The following is a 19,489-nucleotide window of genomic DNA, read 5'->3' as shown; positions in this document are numbered from 1 at the left end:
AATTCATTTATTTACTATTTTATTTACTATAAATAAATATTTATTTAGCTTATTAGTTATAGTTCATTTATTGATTCCCATTATATGCCTAAATCTGTGTAAGCACCAACACTATAAAAATACATGTCATTGTCCTTGCTTTTATGAAACATACACTCTAGGGAAGTATGGAATGCAAGGAACTCCCTAAAAATTGGAAACACTTGTGATGCAAAATGGTCGTCTACAATAGAATACAGGGTGGCAGAAAATGAAACTGGAATGACAGATTGGATCCAGATTGTGAAGGGATTTTAACGTGATGACAGGGGTTTTGGATTGTTTTAGGTAACAAGGAAATCAGTGGATTTTTCTTCAAAGCAGTGGTATGACTTAGAAACAGTATCAAGAAAGTGAAGAAAATTATTACTCCCTCAATTAGGCAATCCGGTTCTTGAGCACTATCGTCTCCTTCAAAGAAATGCCCTGCTATTAAAAATGGCCTAATGGGGCGCCTGGGTGGCTCAGTCGGTTAAGCGTCCGACTTCGGCTCAGGTCACGATCTCGCGGTCCGTGAGTTCGAGCCCCGCGTCAGGCTCTGGGCTGACAGCTCAGAGCCTGGAGCCTGCTTCAGATTCTGTGTCTCCCTCTCTCTCTGACCCTCCCCCATTCATGCTCTGTCTCTCTCTGTCTCAAAAATAAATAAATGTTAAAAAAAAATTTAAAAAAATGGCCTAATGATTCTATGGGCCATTTGGTCACAACTTTTTAAATTTTTTAAAAAATTTAATGTTTATTTATTTTTGAGGGAGAGAGAGAGAAAGCAGGGAAGAGGCAGAAGATCCCAAGCAAGCTCTGTGCTGATTGCCTGACGTGGGGCTCACACTCACCCCAAGATCATGACCCAAGGCGAAGTTGGATGCATAACCAACTGAGCCACACAGGCTCCCCTTTTTGGTCACAACTTTTGAGTAACTTGCCTTGTTTGTTTTCTTTGAGGGCACATCCTTTGCTTGCTGATATTTCATCCATGATTCTGACCCACCTGTAGAAAGCATTAAAAAATCCATAGATAAATGAGGGGAATATTATAGGTTATGGATCTTTGTAGTGCTTTATCTCTCACAGAAATTTTTTTCAAAGGAAACTTCTGAGTATTCCCTGCAGAATAATTGTCTTGGTTCAGTGAAGCAATGAAAAACAGGCGATGAGAATGCCTAAGAAGAATATCAATACCAATAACATGTAAGTAGTGAGGTTTTGTTATATCCCAGACACTATGTCAGGTACTGCAGGTGGAATTGGGAGTAACACGGGTAGATTCACCTCCATCCTAATCTGATAGGTGGGTAAATGTGGAGAGAGAGCTGAATCATAGAAAAAGCAATGAGATTTGGGGACTGAGATGTGAATGCCACACGAACACTGGAAAAAGTGCCTCACTTCTTGGTCTTAGCTTATCGTTTATAAAATGGAGATAAGATAGTTTACTTTTTATAACTCTCAATCCCCATTAATCTCTTTCCACTAACCCTGCTCTATTCAAGTATTTATCTATTCTTAAAAATGTATGACATGTTTCTATATTTGTTAATCTCTCCCCTCATTAAAATACAATGTACACCAGGGCAGAGATCTTAACCAGTCTTGGCTACTGTGGTAGACAGAATAATGTTCCCTCAGTGATGTCCAAGTTCATATTATATGACATGGTGAAGGGGAGTTAAGGTAGCTGATTGAATTAAGCTTGCTCATCGGCTGACATTAAGATAGGGAAATTATTGATTATCCAGGATTTCAGATAGAACAACAGAGCAAATGGCAGTATAAAGACCGCTCAGCATTGCTGGCTTTGAAAATCAAAGTATGAGTCCACAAACCAAGGAATGTAGGTGACTTTTAGAAGCTGGAAATAGTAAGAAAGAAGGTCCTCCCCTAGAGCCCCAAGCAGTAACACAGACAGCTGACACTTGATTTTAGCCCAGCAGGACCTATCTTGGACTTCTGACTTCCAGAGATGTATAATATTTTTGTGTTACTCTAAGCCACTAAGTTTATGACAATTTGTTATACCAGCCATAAGAAACTAATATTGCTGCTCAGGACTTTTTTTTTCCTACTACTCTGTCACTTACTGTCTAGCATAGTGACTGTAGCACAGCAACAAATAAATATGTGTGTATGTGTGTGCATGTGTATTTTATAAATTAGTGAAGTGATACACAATCAACTGGAATATAATGACACCACTATTTATTTATTTATTTATTTAGCTAGTTAGTTAGTTAAAGTTTATTTATTTTGAGAGAGAGAAACAGAAAGACCATGAGCAAGGGAAGGGCAGAGAGAGAGAGGGACAGAGAACACCCCAAGCAGGCTCTGCGCTATCAGCACAGAGCCCAATGTGGGCCTCAGTCTCACAATTAATGAGATCATGACCTGAGCTGAGATCAACAGTCAGATGCTTAACCAACTGAGCCACCCAGATGCCCCAATGACACCACAATTTAAGGGCACAGAAATCTACAAGTAAAACACACATAGATATGAGCATATAAAGGCCAAATATGTATCAAAGAGATTTAATGTAAAATTATTTCATTAAAATTATATTCATTATTTTACACACATATAGAATGATATGTACTATTCCACAGAACGTATCTTAGTTTGCTTTGGTTTAGGAACACAAAATTTTACGTAACATATGTTAAGGAAAAGGTGCTGAAAGACCTTCTGATCCACTATTATCACAAGTTTTTGTCAATTACTGCTGTGTAAAACCCTTCTGGGTTTTAGTATTACATGAGAGCCTAGGTGACATCACTGAGAACAGAAGTAAAGGAAGTGCAGTCTTTTCTAAGTACAATAACACTGATAAGGCACAACACCCTCTTGATACTAGTATTTTCTTAGCAGTGTTTCCTTCTCACCATTATTGTCATTCTCTTCTAGCTCCCTTGTGAAGAGAACTCATTACATAATCACATTTTAGTATTGATATTCCTTTCCCCAGACCAAACATCAAGCACCTCACTAATCTTATTTCATCATAGCTATAACATAAGGAGACAGAAAATAAACAAACATAGGCACAAGGTAAGCCTGAAACAGATTTTTGTGCCATAAAATAAGAGATCACTCAGTGAATGATGGAAATATGTTAAAAATTCTCTTGAGCCATTTCAAAGGGCTCCAAGTAGTCAAATCTGAGACAACTGGAACATAAAAATAAATTATATTAATGGTTTATATAATCCATTGAAGAAAATAAAAATACATGAATTCAAAAAGATGTAAATAAATACGTGGAAGGAGAAAGGAAATCTCTTTCTTCAAAACAAAAACATCAACTAATAAATACAGAATAGATGACAGAGTCAGTCATCCATGGATACTAATATTAGTGAGTGAAAGTTTGAGGAGGAACAAGATATGTATAGTATCAAAGTATCACCCCACAGATTACTATTAACTACAACGGGAAAAAAATAATAGCATCACAGTGGAGAAATACGAAAGAAACCATTTGAACAGACAGCCAAGGTTATCACTAGTTTTGAGGTAAGTCAACACCATGTTGCCAGGATATGCTAGGAAGAATATAACATTTCTGGGATATTCCTGCCACAAATGTGTATAACTTGAATAAAACTGTGAAGAAATGTTAGACACACCTAAACTAAAGCACATTCTGTACAATAACTGACCTGTGCTATGTCAAAATATCACACTGAAGAAATTTTTCAGGTAGAATAATCTAGTAAAAAATGACAAATAAATGTAATTTATGACCTTAAATTGGATCCTGAAACAAGGGAAAATAGCATAAAGGGTATTGTTGGGGCAACTGATGGAATTTAAACAGTGATTGAGAATTATGTGAAAGTACGAAATCAATTTTAAATTTCCTGCTTTCCATAACTGTACTGTGGCTAAATAAGAGAATATCCTTATTCTTAGGAAATTCACACTGAAATGTTTAGAGATCAAGGGATATACATGTCTAGCTCAGTCTCAAATGGAGCAAATACAGGGAATAGGTGAATGCAAGTAAATGGTATACAAGTTCCTTTAAGTGTTCATGTGACTTTTCTGCATATTTGAAATTACAACAAAATTTAAAGGTACAAGCAATACCAGTAGGTTTAGATTTTACAGTTTCCAGAGACACTGACAGTGCCAGTAGTTCATAAAGACATGGAAACACCACGAGCGGTATTTGAATTGCTACAATGGCTTTGGAAAGGAAATTGATAGCATCTAATAACTGATGATTTGTATCCTTGTGGTAGGCTGAATAATGTCCTCTCAAAGATATCCACATCCTAATCTCTGAAACGTGTCATTTTGCGTAATAAAGGGACTTTGCAATGTGATTAAGTTAAAGATCTTGAGGTGGGGGGCTAATCCTGGATTATCTGGGTGGACCCAACATAATCACAAGGGTCCTTTTAAGAGGGAGACAGAAGTGAAGGGTCAGAAGCAGAAAAAGATTTCAGTTTGGTGAAGAGAAAAAAAGATTCGCTCTCTGAAATGTAGGTGCAATATGATACCATATATGTAAATTCTTAAAACAGTACTCTATATTAAGGAAACATACATATGCAAAAATATATGTTATAATATGAAATCATGTACAGAAGGGATGCACATTCAATCAAGCATTACACCTGGAAGAGGGAGGGGGACAGAGATTGAGGAGAGGCTACCCAGATGATTTGGTCAAATTAACATAAAAATGAATACGACATGATTAATAGATATGAACAGTGAAGAGAGAGGAGTCAGTAAGGCCAGTATTTTGTAAACTCAAGTAAGTATTTGTTGATAACTGTATGCAGGAGTGGTAATAAAAAAGGAAGAACATGTTTTTGAGAAAATGAAATAATTTCTGGTTTAAATCTCCAGCATTTGAACACTTTCTCTAAGATGTCTACAGGGAATGACACAAATATATCTATGATACTACCACTGTCCTCAAGATGATTATATTCTGGACCAGAGGTAGGCAAAATTATCCTGTAAACAATCCGACAGTAAATATATGAGGCTTTGAAAGCCATTTGTTGTCTATTGCAACCACTCATTTCCAATGTTATTGCATGAAAACACATGTAAACAACATGTACGTGAACGGGTGTGGCTCTATTCTAAGAAAATTGTATTATAAATACAGGAACTTGGCCGAATTTGGCCCACAAGCTGTAATTTGCTGTCTCCTGTTAGACTCAATATTTTACATTTCTTCATGTAATAACGGCTATAGTTGCACTAGTCTATTGATTGAAAAAATATACAAACATGTATAAATGTGTGGGTCCCCTTTAAGAATTCCATTCCTTCCAAGGGGCTGAAGGTTTAGGTCTGGGGAACCACCGTTATGATGGAAGTAAATTAAGTGTGTAAATAATTAAAACGCAAAACTGAACACACTAGAAAAGAGATTTGAACAGAGGTCTTGGGAATTTACCTAGGAAAGTAATCAATAGGGTGCTGGAGAATGTTTGGCATATGAGTGGGGTGTGGCTAGATGCGTACAGGCTGAAAATTACATGAGCCAAGAAAGGCATGGAGCCCAGCGAACATGTGGTGTATAAGCAAGGGGGGAGCATAGGGGTGATGCTGCTATTTGGTAAATGTGTAGACTACAGGAAGCGGTGGGGGTTAAAATGCTCTCACAGAATGTAATTTGGAAATTAGGTCTTTAAGGGCCTTAAGCGTTAAGTCTAAGACCTATGTTTTTGGAATCTGTAATTTCTCACTACTACATAAATCTTAGGATACTCTATTAATTTGCACCATAAGACATTTCTAAATGTTCAGCTTGCTGGGCAAATGGCTGAAATTGCTTTCAAGATACAGCATGTTTTTTTTTTAATCTTTTTTATTATTTTTTTTGGCTTATAACACTGGGGAAAAATGTGTTCATAAACTCCAAGACCTTTTAAGATATCAAATGCATTTTTAAAAACTGATGAATAATAATGAAAATGACCTAAGAGGTCTCTCACTCTATCTTTCTGCCAGCTTATTGTTGCCCATATTAATATACTTTGCTGTCTCTTATCTTCTCTGGTTTAAAAATCCACTAGGGATGAAACTATTGAAATAATTTGCAGTTTCTTCCCTTGACATGTTATCATTGTGGTCAGATCAATTTCTGTTATTTTCAGAGTAAATTTTTTAACACCAGTGTATAATTCCTTGCTTTGTTGCTAAGAAAGAGATTCCTTCCTCTCAAGATTTGTTTATTGCCTCTTTTTGTATGCTTTCCACACGTAGCTTAATAGTTCATCGTATTATAGCTTCATAGTTAAATCATATTATACTACGCAAATCCAGCAACCAAGCATTTCTTTATATATCAGACTTCTGTGACTCCCTCCCATGATGTATTATGTTAGCAGGAAAAGCCCAAGAACATCACCAAAATATTGCCTTCTCTGTTTCTTCTAACTTATTGGAGTTTGGTACAAGAAATAGTGTCTGATGTCTACCTACATGACAGAAAAATTACAACAATTTTAACAGGAAAGGAAAAAAAATACCGCCATGAAAAAAAAAGAAAAGAAAAAAAGAAAAGAAAAATACATGACTTTTTCAATTTTCAGGGTAAAAGCATGTTTTGGATTATGTGTATATTTCTGTGTTTGTGTGTGTGTGTGTGTGTGTGTGTGTGTGTGTGTGTATTGTGTGTATGTGCATGCTTGTGAATGTAGATGAATCATATGGTATCCCAGGACTCTAGTTAATCGGAAGAAAATAATATTAGCAAGAAGTGTTATACTATGTTTAAGTATCAGTATTTTTATTTAAAAAGAACAACCTAATTTGGGGTGTACTTCGTGTTTAATAGTTCTTTGCAGAAATCAATGGAAAACAAAGTGAGAGTCTTGTAGGCAAAGAGGGAATTGTGGGAGACAAGGTCAAACTAGGCAACCAAAAGGAGAAAGAGTGGTATTTGTGATCATTTTTTGAGCACTGCTTCTCAGAGACTTGAATACCTGATTCTAACTAATTTCCCACTGTCATTAACAACATGTCCTCTCTGACCTGAATACAATATCCTTGTCCTTGGTTGTGCTTCTGGTTTGTTTTCATCTCTACTATATAGCAGTTTTCAATATATTATGATTCTGTGGGTATCTCCTTTATTCTCCCTTCCAGATCATTGCCAATCATTGCCAATAGAATGCCACCCTTGTTAAATACAATCCCATTTGTCTCATGAAGGAATCTTAGTGTTGAGCTGTTTGCCCAAGTGAAACCATGAGAAAAAGTTTTAGCCCATTTTGCGTCAATTCTTTTAAGTGAAAATGTCTTCAATCCCGTATTAATAAATTTTGTAGGAACCAAATTCAAAATTGTTAACATATTCCTTCCCCCCATTATGTGCTAATTCCATCAACAGAAGCAATTAAATAGGTTTGGTTTCTTTATTCTTAATAATTTTAGCATCTCTTCATTCATGACTCTTTATGAGGTAGATATATGGAGGATTTCTTTAGTATTTTCAGTGTTAGAATTTTTTCTAATGTTTAATTAATAGTTAAAAATAAGTTAGCAAACCTTGAGTTTTTTATTCCAAGCAACTTAGATTTATCAATTTCAAGAAATATACATTAATGGACATGGAACAGTCAACATTTATTTCATTTTGAGATATTCAAATAGTTAGCTAGAACTGTGCATTTACACCTTGGCTCTGTCCTTTTATCCCTCTCTGAACCAGGTGGACATATGGAACTGCTCTGGATTCCAAATCAGGGGAAACCAGTGTTAAAATACTAGGGTTTTCCATTTATATTCACATTTCTACAGATATACATAACAGACGCACAGTAAACTTTGTAGTCTTTTCCTATGTCCCTTTGCATGGATTTTAATAAAATGTAAGCTTTTTAAATCTGTTTCTGTTTTAATTATATACGTTTATTGTGAGAGACCATTAGGGAAAAATCCCCACATAGTATCTGAAACTCTCCAAGACTATGAAGTATCAATATATTTTTCTTATATAAAGCAGTGTGGATAATAAACAGCTTATGCCGTTTATTTCACGGTTGCAAGTAAAAAAGACAAGCTTTGCAGGTTTGTATGTTGCATCTTTCCTATAAGAAAACTGAACATGAAGAGTCAGCACACACTTTGTTTAGAATTCACATAAGTTTGCTTTTTCCACATGTCTGTTTCTACAAAAAGAAGGAGAATGAGAAGGAGAGGAAGAGGAGGAGGAAGGGGAGGAGGAGGAAGAGGAAGAGGAAGAGGAAGAGGAAGAGGAAGAGGAAGAGGAAGAAGAAGAAGAAGAAGAAGAAGAAGAAGAAGAAGAAGAAAAATAAAAAGGAAAACACTTGTCTATTAGTGTCCAGACTCAAACAAGAAATGTTTGCAACTAGAAATCATTAAAGTCCTTAATTAATTTCTTCCCCATGAGGATTATTTAAAGAAATTGGAATCTTTTAGAATATTTTGTTAGAACAGTCACATTCTAAATTCCTAACAGGTCAGCTGCAGGTTCTGAAGGAAGTATGGAAGAAATCACACACCTAAGCAAGCCTGTGCTGCATCACCTCCAAGACCCAAGACTGTTCAAACTATTAAAAATTCCACATTTGACGGAAGCCGGGAACAATGTTGAAAAAGCTAAATAGTACTAGCCATTATAATTTATAAAGGTTAAAGGGAGACAGACCCACAGAGAACTAAAGGACCGAATAAGCTTTTGTCAGGGTAGGAGAGACACCATCATTAAATCTTTAGATATTATTTATACAGTTTTGTTACAAAGGTATTTTTTAATCTTCAGTCAATGAACACCTATATATTGAGTATCTACAATGTAAAAAACTGTGATAGGGTTCTGTTGGATGGCCCATGGGGTGGGCAGAATTCTAAGATGGTCCTGGAAATTCCTGCTTCCTGTGTACATGCCTCATGTAATTCTTCTTCCCGAATGTGGGCAGAATATGTTGATACGATGGTGTATCAGTTCAGGGATTTTTGTAGGTATGATGATGTTACTAATCAGTTGACATCCAGTTAATCAAAGTTAATTAGAAAAAAAAAACTCACTAGGCCTGTGGAAAAGGAGTGGAGGAACAAAGAGAAATGGAAAGGAAATGACAGGGGAAAAAAAATGTTTCTATTGCCACAGAAACAGCAAGCGCAAAGTATTCCAAACCCAGGACGATAAAAGGGCAGCTCTTGGAGAAGAAAACAGATTGGTCTTCACTGGGCTCCCACTGAGCTTTGGAATCATCAGCAGCAGGTTTAGTTTAGGAATTTTGTCAGAATGATTCTAAGACAAAATTCTGCACACACGAATACTAATTAAAGAGCTCATTTGGTTCTGCCTGGACCACCTTGCCATCATCACCTGTCTCCTCCATAGCCAACACTCCTCTCAACACATAGGTATTAGTACCTGTCCCTGTCCCTGTCCCTAATGTACCACGCTTGGTTTAACTGCTGTACCTTTGCAAACACTGTTTTTGCTCAGTTTTGGTCTCCTTCCATTGGCGGCTCTGCATTTACAAGGAACTTTCATTGGATATAGTGAATACCTCTGTCATAGCATTGATCACAATTTTGTGATTATCCATTAGCTGATCTCTTTCACTCTGCTATGGCTGCTTTAAGCTTATGTAACAAATATTTAACCTCTGTACCCTTAGCCTATCAAATGTCTGACACGTATTAAGTGAACAAGATCTGCTTTATGAATGCATTGGTATGACCAAACATACATTTTTAAAAACTGTGAATCATGACATGGTTTCCCATTCTGACCATAGCTGCTTCCCTAGGGTCAAGAAGACATATATTTTATGAAGCACTCTAAAGCAGATGGTGTAATCTAAGAGAAGTTTTGGGAATCGTGGAAGGGGAGCCACATGAAAGTGTCACACTTGAAAGTAGGGTCAACTTGCTGTGACTAGAGAAAATCAGAATCGAGGAACATGTTGCAAAGCGTACAGTAAAAGATTTACCAACAATGCAACAGAGGGATATTTTTTTTTCAAAAATTTTTGCACTTTCTCTAGTATATGAAGTGTCAAACATAAAGAGCTATGAATGGTACATAGAAACTTCAGCAGATCTTTCTATTTAAATGTAATCCTGCTGCTAAAACAGACTCTATTTTGAAATATGACAATACCTTCTGATCTCTTTTCCCTTGTTTTTCATTATGAAGTACATTTTCAGGATAATAGGATGTCTCTCTTTTAGTAGCACATCTGTTCCTACTCCATTGTCTTCTCTTGAAATCCTAATTTCCTCTTTGGGAATGTACAATTGGTGGCAAGTAGAGATGATTATGATGTAATAAACAGAAACGATGACTTCAGGTGGGTAATAAGAGTTAAGAAACCAAGGTTTTTGCTTCCAAGTAAATTCCTCTGCTGATTGAAATGAGGGAAAACGAAGCCAAAGTACGTACAATGCCTGAGCAGAATGCCTCAGAATTGAATGGCTTCTCTTAGACTATCTCTGATTTGAGGCTGTCTATTCCTTATGGCTTGTGTCACAGCTGTTGTGGCTAAAAACCTTTGTTATTGTCGCATATACATGTAATGCATGTGTGTGTGTGTGTGAATCTCAAATAGTTTCAGTTTATTATTAGATAATATAAAGAGGAAAAACTTTCTTTGGAACAGACTTGGGTTGAATCCTGGCTGGAACACTTTTTTCTGTGACTTTAACTACTTTGAGCCTCGATGCCTGCTTCAATAAAACTTCAGATGAAAATATCAGATTCTTTAACATGCATTTTCAAATGCATGGGCCAGGATGTCTGAACCATGGAAGTGCTCAGTATGTGGTAGTTATTTTTTTATTAATCTGTGAAAAATCATCCCCAAACCTCACGTGACACCTCTGTGTCTTTAAGTTCCAGTTTCTAGTATTTAATTTTGTCTTTGCCAGTGTTTGTCTTGGGTCTGATTCCACATTTTGCCTTCAATCAAAGTAATCTAGCTTCTATTTTCCTGGCTGCTTGTACCTGTCTGCCCAAACATTGGCTCCCACCCAACTGAATTCTATGAAAGAGCATTTTAAAAGTTGGAAAAACTGATGGACTCTCCTTAAATAAAAATTCTTATAGAGCCCTAATTTTGGCTAACTTCATAAATATATAAATATTAAAGATTATATATAAGTATGAAATATAATTTTACATTTATTTTGTTCATTGAATGCACCCACATAAAATTATGCATATAGTTGTTGTGCTTAAAGCTATTTGTAATTATAAATAACAAGAATTGACAACTTAATGATAAAATCTCTACCAAATTAAAAAATAAAAACACATCCAACGTAAACATCATTTTGACTTCTAACACCCATACGTTAATTTTGCCAGTTGCATTTGAATATCAGGAAGATGGAATTACAAAATGTGTACTCTGTTGTGTCTGACTTCTTTTGCTGGAAATTATGTTTGTGAGCTAGGTCTAGCCATTTGTCACTAGGATGAATGAATTTTAACCATTCTGTCTTCTCTTGTGTTATTAGCTCAATATTTAATTCCCCACAGAGAAACCTTTTACTTGGCAAGGTGGTGGATGTGTAATGTGCCACGGACATGACCCTTCAGGAATAAAGGACTTCTCGTCCCAGTTGCTTAGAATACTGTGATTGAAAGCCCTAGCCAACACCCCCATGGAGGGTGCTGATTAAAGAAAACTGCACTCTCCCTAACTGGGGTGGTCTGGATACAACAATGGGCATGGGGCTTTTCCCCTGGTCCTAACTCAGCACAACGCCAAAGGGTCTTGTTGCTCAGAACTTGCTGTGGTATTAGCTGACCTCTGCACTGAGACTATGTTGTAGCCCAATTTCTCCCTCTGTCCAAACCTGCTTGCTTTCCTTTCCTTCCAAGAATATTCCCTACTCAACCTCCTGCATGTCAATCATACTCTTCACAGTCAGCTTCCTCCAGCACCCAAGCGGCATGGCCATGATCAGGTGACCTGGGATAGTGAGAAAAGGGTTTTGCTCTTTTGGTTTCTAAGCAACTAGATGCTTCTGTAACACCTAGTTACCTAGACTATTTGGCCTACGCTAAATGAAGGGAAGTTATCCCTCAAGAAGGTAAGTAGAATGTTGAGCTGAAGGGTTGCAAACACTGGCAGAAATTCACTCTAAGCAAGGATATGGGGGCAGGAAATAATTGACCATTTTCTTTCCTTATCGCACAAAGTGTCTTGTATTCACGTTTGATAGACCTGGTCTCACTTATTGGTAACTTTAATGTCACCCCCTTGTAATGGACTGAACTGTGTCCCCTCCCCACCAAATTCATATGTTGAAGCCATCAAAGATAAACATGATTAACAATCGTTAAAGCAGTGAAAACAGATTTTACCCAGTAGGTACTGACAGTGAAAGAAAGAACTGAGAGTTCCATGAGACTTCCATTCTGATTTGTGCAGATGTGATTGGGTTCTTCAAAGGAAGGAAACAGGAAGGAAAGCAGCGGCTTAGTAGAGTCAGAGAAGTGAAAAATCACAAACCATTGGCCAGTGTGAATGTGATTCCGTCAGCTGTGTTTGCAAGCTGACAAGATTCTATCCTCCTTACAAACACTGGAAGACATTGGTCCTATCCTTCCAGATGACTCATTTCAAAGGAGTAGCTCTCAGGTCTTTGAGGAAATCACATGTGGTAAGAGATACCTATTCACATTTGTAAGCCCTGTTTAGTAAATGCTCTAAGAAGTTTGGGGCCTATCCTCCAGTGTTGGCTGCAACAAACAGTGAATTCTCCAGGCAGCACTGAGTTTTCTCAGGCAGACTTTTTTTAAGAGGGGCCCTGGGATTATCCTAGGGACATGGCTTATGTCACTAGCAGCCATGCTAGAGTTTGGTCAAGTGTCTTAGTGCAGAGGTTTGGGAAGAGATGTTATGTGCTGAGAGTTCTACAGCTCTTAAAGCACTAACATGTGATTGTACTTAAAGACAGGGTCTTCGGGAGCTCAACAAAGTAAAACGAGGTCATAAGGGTGGGGGCCTAATCTAGCAGTGTTGGTCCTTGTAAGAAGAGGAAGAGATTCCCAAGAGATCTTTTTCTCCACATGCACAAAGTGGCAAAGCCATATGAGGACAGAGCCAAGAAGGAGCTTTTGCAAACCAGACAGAGAGCCCTCACTAGAAACGGAGTCAGCTGGTACCTTTATCTAGACTTCCAGAACCGTAAGAAAATAAATTTCTGTTGTTTAATCTCCCAGGCTGTAATATTTTGTCATGGCAGCAGACTAGTACACCTCTGCACACTACATTCGAAATCCTACTAGGTATCAATTTTAACATTCTGTGATAATACATGTATACACAGTCACATTTTAATTTAGAAACCTAAAACAAAGAATTGTTTGTTTGTTTTTACTAAGGCTGTTTACTGGATATGCTAATTTCAGTCTCCCTCTGGGACTTAAAAGATTTGTTTCTAGTTAAGCAGCATTTATACTTATTTATACTGACTTCAAAAACTAAAGGCATTGTCAAAAGATGAAATGTGAATTGCTTTTAAAACCACTAAGTGGACCAAAACAGAGTGGTTTTGTGTGTGTGTGTGTGTGTGTGTGTGTGTGTGTGACATAATATTGATGTATTTGGATAGATTAACCTTTCAAATGTAATTAATGAGAAGTATCCAGAGAATAAAAGAATGAACAGTGCCTAGAATACAGTAGATATCCAATCGACAGTAGTGTTCTACTCCCACCGTGGATCATACTGTTGCACAAATACAAATGTATACACCCACATCTTCTTGCCTTTTGTGGCTTTCATAACCCTTGACTATAACTCACAGAACTTACAAACAGAATTACTAAATATAGTAACTTACAAACAGAAGTGATAGGTCTCATCATTTGAGAGATATCATCAACAAACTGAAATAACGATACATCAATATCACTATTGTAAAAAGTGTAGAGTTACACCATGATAAGCTATATAGAAAATGAGAGTCAAACTTTGTATTTTTTATCAAAAGTCTGGGTATATTTCCTAATCCTGGCTGGTGTACAAAATTATATCAATAGAGAATTTGGGACTTATTGCACTGGTTATTTGTGATTATGGTTCCCAAAAGATTCTTTGTTTTTTAGAAAATTTTGGTAAATTCTCATCATTTTTTATCAACTCTAGTCTCACCATTTTTTCAACTTTGAAAGGAAAGTGACCCAAATCGCAAATTGATCCTGTTTTGCCTGATTTGCGTTTTATTTATATAAAAAGATAGATGTTAACATACAGCAGTAAAGTTAGATCACAGGTTATGTTTAAATTTGCCTATACAGCAATGAGCAGGGTTGAAAATAAGATTAAAAATAAGATTGAAAATAAGATTTTCCAACTATAGAATAAAATGAATATATTTACTCTGTAAGATTCCTTCAGGAAAAAGTTTGCTTTGTTTTGTTGCATCCAGAAATAGTTTAGGAACCAAAAAAAAAAAAATGATTTCCCTTGGGATGACATCTGACACAAATACATAGATCACTCATAACCCACACAATTTTACTGAATGATGTGTCATGATTCTTCTTTTTCTGAGCCTTCTGTATGTCACAAGGCTTCAGCCAATCAGTACTTATGGCACTTAAGTATCTGCCTCAGTAGTTTCTGTTAATTTCTACTTTGTTCAGGCTGCTAGAACAAAGTACCATAGACTGGATGGCTTAGAAAAAAAACAGAAATTTATTTTTCCCAGTTCTTGGGGCTTAAATCTGAAATCAGGGTGCCAGATGGTCAAGTGCAAGTGGGAGCCCCATTCCAGGCTGTAAACTGCCCTCTTCTGACTGTGTCTTTACGTGGTGGAAGGAGTGAGGGAACTCTCTGGGTTTCTTGTATAAGGGCACTCATCATTCACAAGGGTTCTGTGCCTTCATGAACTAATCACCTCCCAAACACTTCAACTCCAAATACCATCACATTGGAGATTCCATAGGACTTTCGGCAAGACACAAACACTCCATCAGTAACAGAGTTCATATCAAATTGACATTTAAAAAGTTTTTGCCTCTGATCAGTGAAAAACACTTCAAAAAGATGTTTCTATATAAACTCTTTAAGCAAAATTAGACACACCCTGTAATAAAATTAAATATAAAAATCTAGGTAGGAGATCAAGGGACTGGTGGTTCCTTGAGGGTCCCAAATGCAGCAGGGAAGATCCTCTCTTCTATTCCCCCTCCCACCTTCAGTTTTTCACAAATCAAGAAGCAGCTCATTTTATGGAGTTACATCTTGGAACTCTAAATAGATCGTTTTACCTGTAGGAAAGACAACTGTACATGAAAACCTCATGCATGAGGACCTGAATGTTCTCCTTTCTTCTGTATTCTCTCATTTTTGTCTCATCCCCTAGATGCCAAAGTAGGAAGCTATTCAAGGGCCTGCTCTCAGGGATGTAAGGGATCGCTCTGGAGTCCCCATTTTGCCTCTTCTGTTTATGCTGCAAGATCAGTTAAGACAGCCTAGCCTATCTATCTTGAAACATTTCTGTGTCTCAGTGTACCGTGGCTTGGTAATCAATCAGCCTCAGAAAGCTGGCTTATGGCAAAATTTAGACAGGAGGCGGGAGATACTCTTGCAGGCTTTGGGAAGATCACTAATTCTAGCTCACTTTTCCAGAATGCTGGGCATTGCAGTTATGAGCACAAAACCAGTCAAAATAAAATCTGCCTTTAATTCCTATTTGTGATTGTTTTTTTGTTTGTTTGCAAATTTCCCTTGGAATTTTCAAGAGCAGGCGTGGATATGTTTGGGGCACAATTTGGCATCCTGAGTCTCCTAACCATAATAGAGTATTAATATCATTAATACACTATTACTGGAGACTTCGGATTAAATATAAATGTAGTGCTTATATATATTATATATTTAATACATGTATATATAAAATATATGTATATATGTATTTATATATATATGGGGGTATATATACACATACTGCTTCAAGCACTAATTTCAGATACACTTATCATAGAATAGAGATGGAAATTTCTACATTGATCTTTAGAAATAATACTGATTTATCTATAATTCAAATTTGAAATATTTGCTAGTGACATTATGAGATAAAACCTAGGCCTGGACAACTGGGTGCTGGTTTGTAATATATTGGTAACTCACTAAGTGACTCAACATTTTCATCGATAAAAGGGACCAGATCTTTGCTCAGATACCTTATTGGGTTATACTATCATTCAGTCAGTCTTTCTTTCACTCGGTGACTATATTTATTGACTCTTACTATGTGACATGATTATTCTAAACTAGTGGTTCAGTAATTAAATGTCTAAAAAGACTTGGTTTGCAGAGGGTCTAAATATTTACGAAAGCATTTTGACAGGTGTTCAGTTCTACTTAAATATAAATGAAATGCCATAATTTTAATTGTTATGAGCTTAGCCATAAGGAAGTGGGGAATACTTCTCCAAGGACATTCAGAAGAAGGAAAAGATAAATGCACAACTACCTATTGAGCTCTTACTATATTCTAGACAGTGCTGTCCAATAAAATCTTCTATAATGATGTAAATACCTTTTCCTGCACTGTTAAATATGGTAACTACTCATCACTTGTGCCTATTGAGCACTTGAAATGTAGTGTGCAGTAGAGGAACTGAAATTTTATTTTAATTAATTTAAGCCTAAATTGAAGTAATCATACATGGGGGCACCTGGGTGTCTCAGTTGGTTAAGCATCTGAATCTTGATTTCAGCTCAGGTCATGACCTCACAGTTCATGAGATCAAGCCCCACATTGGGCTCTGCACTGACAGCGCAGAACCTGCTTACTCCCCTGCTCTCTCTCAAAATAAATAAACTTTAATATGTATATATAGAGAGAGATAGATAGATGATATATCTATACATGGTAGTCCTATGTGGCTAGTGACTACCATATTGGATTGCACAGTGAGATCCATATTAAGCAATTTACAGGAAGTATCTTACTTATTAACTTTACCTAATTAAATTAATAAAATGTACTTAATAATTAATAATTATTACCTTTAGAGTATTACTATTAACTTTATTCTACAGATATAAGAACTGTAGTGCAGGCAGTTAAATAACTTGAAAGGTCATTCATATTGTAAGTGATATAACTGAAATTTCAGGCCAAGTAGGATTATGCCATAATTCCTGATCTGCTAGGTAGCTTCCCTTTGTGCTACACTGAATATCAATCATACGAAAATTGTTACATATATCTGGAGTCAATAATAGATGAAAAACTATGATGCTATAAATGAAAATTATTAAAGTAATATAGAAAAAGGAAAATATTTATGACAAATGAAAACAGCAGAATGTAAAAGAACACAAACTTTCTTAAGAGTAATTGTGTAAAAAATAACATGAACATGTTAAGAGCAACATGAAAATTTGAACGCTGATTTTTTTCTGGTGATAATCTTATGGACACATTTTAAGTGTCTTTACTATTTGTAACTTTTACTAGTTTTCATTTTACTTTTGTTGGTCCTTTCATATCATACAAGTAGCAACACTGGGATATGTGGAAACAAGTAGAGAAATTCATTCGTTGGTCCTTCAAATTAGGACATGCCTAGGATTGACTTGGGAGTTTGCAAAAATTACTGCAAGGCTACCCTATAACTTTTTATTTTCCTTGCTAACAAATTCCTGAAAGTCTTCAAAAGGGAAACTGCAACCAATCTTATGGAATTTAACAGTTTTATCCAGCCATCTCCTCACTTTCCCAGCCGCCCTTGGACTCAGAGATAGCCATATTATCTGATTTTAGCGAATTGGACATAAAGACAGACCAGCAGGGGAATCTAAAAAGGATTTTACTCCTTAACAAAAGGGAAGCCCCTTTTCTACCTGCTTTCCTCCTTCATGTTTGGAATGTGATTTGGTGACGCTCTGCTTGCTTAGAGCTGCAACTACCATTTCGTGTCAATGAGAGAAGGACTACAGATGAACAGAAATGTTCACATCCCTGATATAGTTGAGACGCTGTTCCAAAACAAAAACAAAAACAGAAACACAACAAAAAGCAAACAAAAAGAGATCTATCTCTATAATTTGTATATAATTTTGTTTCCTTTTTTGAAGCCACTTTTCATAGAGTGTTCTGTTACCTGCAGCTTAAAACTTTTCTAATAGGTTCACGTTCCCTTGCCTCATAAGCTTTCCATTATGTGGAAGATACATGAAGTTGGGAGACTGGGTATTAGCTTTGCCTTTGTGGTACAGGCTTTCCATAAATCTCCATAAAAGACAGAGTCTCTATGCAAACCATCAGAGCACAGCTGAAAAGACTTGCTAACCAGCATAGTTAAAATCTATAAAGCAGCAGGGACCTAAAAGATCCACAAATGCCTATTTTTAAATTCTGTTCTCTAACATGAATATATTAAAGTTGCTGAAGTCTTTCTACAGATGATATTTGGGCTGGCATTTCTGTAAGTGGAAGAGATTATCTTTTGCTTAAGATTTGTCACTTCTAACTGACTGTAGATCACAGCAGTTTAGAAGCTTAACCCCTTTAAGTTAGGCTTTCTTCCAACATTTACAAAAATCCTGTCAGCAGGCTGATGAAAATAGAAGCAGCAAAGCAATTAGGTGTAATCCCAAACATCTGCAGGCCAAGCCAGACCAATAACTGCTTTCTCCCATGCTCGTTACATATAACTCAACAGTCTCATTTAAGGTCCTGACAAAGTAAAAAAGAATGGAGGGTCCTTCAAATTATATACACTGAAATCCAACTCTAAATACTTCCATCCAATTCTCGTGGCGAATACTGGCCATCAACGTCAGTAAAACTTGGTGCAATAAAGTTATGTTGTGTCTGGATTCACTGGAACAAATAACTGAAAATTGGATCTCAGTCCAATTTAGGAAACATTTCACAAATGCCTACTTGTCTTAAGTGCTCTCAAAAGTTGGACATAAAGACATGCCTTCAAGTGTCCCATAGTCTAGAGGCAGGTTGTAGTCTGTTTCTTCAATACTACATGTACTATTTTATCAAGGATTCATAGTATCACAGATCTTAACATTTGAAGAAACCCATGGCAAGACATATTCTCCTCAATAATTAGCCTCTGTGAATTTCTGAGGTTCTATTAAATAAGTCAACAACCCATAAGAATTTGGTTAACTTCCAAAGCATAAAGCAGAGAATTTTTTTACCTGAGCCAGAAAATCTAAATTAGATGAATTTAGAAAACAATCTAAATTAATAACAGTAATAATGAGGAGGCAGCTTAGGTTTCGTTAAAGCACACAATGTATTGGAATTTTACAAATCCCCCCTCCCCACCTCTTTTCCTTAGCTAAATAGCCACAGGATCTTTTCCTTCTGCCTAATCAAATTAAAGTTTTTGATCACCAGCTAACTTTCTGCAAGTAGATTTTTGTAAGTAAGAAACCTATGTTTTACTAATTGTGTTTTGTACCAATTCCAAGGTTATTGAGCTTTCTGATGGTCTTCTGAGACTAGTTATGAA

The 19,489-nt window shown here is 36.4% G+C and overlaps 1 long non-coding RNA gene across 1 annotated transcript in view; it reads left to right on the top strand.

The window, feature by feature from the left end:
* The first annotated feature begins 816 nt into the window (after nt 1-816).
* LOC123380147 overlaps nt 817-19,489 on the top strand; it is a 45,511-nt gene continuing 26,838 nt past the window's right edge. Inside the window, exons 1-2 of the long non-coding RNA XR_006585541.1 lie at nt 817-1,224; nt 4,891-4,986. This is a non-coding gene — a long non-coding RNA (uncharacterized LOC123380147). The remainder of the gene's footprint in view (nt 1,225-4,890; nt 4,987-19,489) is intronic.

This window comes from Felis catus, chromosome C2 (assembly GCF_018350175.1).
Source record: "Felis catus isolate Fca126 chromosome C2, F.catus_Fca126_mat1.0, whole genome shotgun sequence".
NCBI lineage: Eukaryota > Metazoa > Chordata > Mammalia > Carnivora > Felidae > Felis > Felis catus.
The sequence above is the reverse complement of the archived record's forward strand: the minus strand, read 5'-3'. Positions and strand labels throughout refer to the sequence as shown.